We start from the raw sequence: 901 nt of genomic DNA on the forward strand, positions 1-901 counted from the left end.
TTTTTTTAGCATTTATAACCCAAAAGCTTGCTCCATCAAAGAATGTGTATGCTAAATAATTTGCAATATTGCTACAATGCGCTCTCATTTTTGAGACCGCACTGTAGCACAATGTTATCATTTTTTATTAATTTCTCTCTCTCTCTCTCTCTTCCGTGTGCTCTCATTTTTTTTTCTTTCTTCCTTTTCACTTTCCTTTTCACTCTCTCTCGTGCTCTCTGCCCCTCTCTCCTTCTGGTGTCTCTCTTAAAGGCAAGCCTTCCATACCCACATGCTCTCTCTGATTACCCTCCGATCTCTACGCTATCTCCGCGCTATCTCCATACCCACATGCCGCCACCGAACTCTGCGCTATCTCCATATATACCCACATGCCGCCACCAATCTCGTGCTCCCGCCCACTCCTTTCCTTTTCACTGTCTCTCGTGCTCTCCGTCCACTCCTTCTTACTCTTTCTTTCATTATCTCTCCGCCTCTCTGTTTCCCTTTCTCTCTGTATCCCTTTCTCTTTGTATCTTGAGTTTGTGGGTCTTGGGTGTGGCTGGGATGCGATGCTGGGTGTGGGTTGATTGGGGTGGTTTTGGGTATTTGTTGTGATATTGTGATTCTTTGATTAGAATGATTCTTTGATTTTGTGGTTTTGGATGTGGAGGTTTTTTTTTTTCTTCTGCTGTTGTTTGTGGTTGCGGCGATGGTGGGTGGATGTGGTGGTTGTGAACCAGGTGGGTAGATACGGTGGCGGGCAGCTCTGGGTTGTGAAAGAGAGGCACAGGGGAGAGAGAGTCAGAGAAAGAGAGAGGAAGAATAAAAAAAGGATAAAAAATGATAAAGAAAGAATATTTAAATGAAATTTAAAAAAAATAGAAGTATTGATGGAAGGGATGTTGTAAAGTGGTGGGCT

This window comes from Castanea sativa, chromosome 1 (genome assembly GCF_040712315.1).
Source record: "Castanea sativa cultivar Marrone di Chiusa Pesio chromosome 1, ASM4071231v1".
In the NCBI taxonomy this organism is placed as follows: domain Eukaryota; kingdom Viridiplantae; phylum Streptophyta; class Magnoliopsida; order Fagales; family Fagaceae; genus Castanea; species Castanea sativa.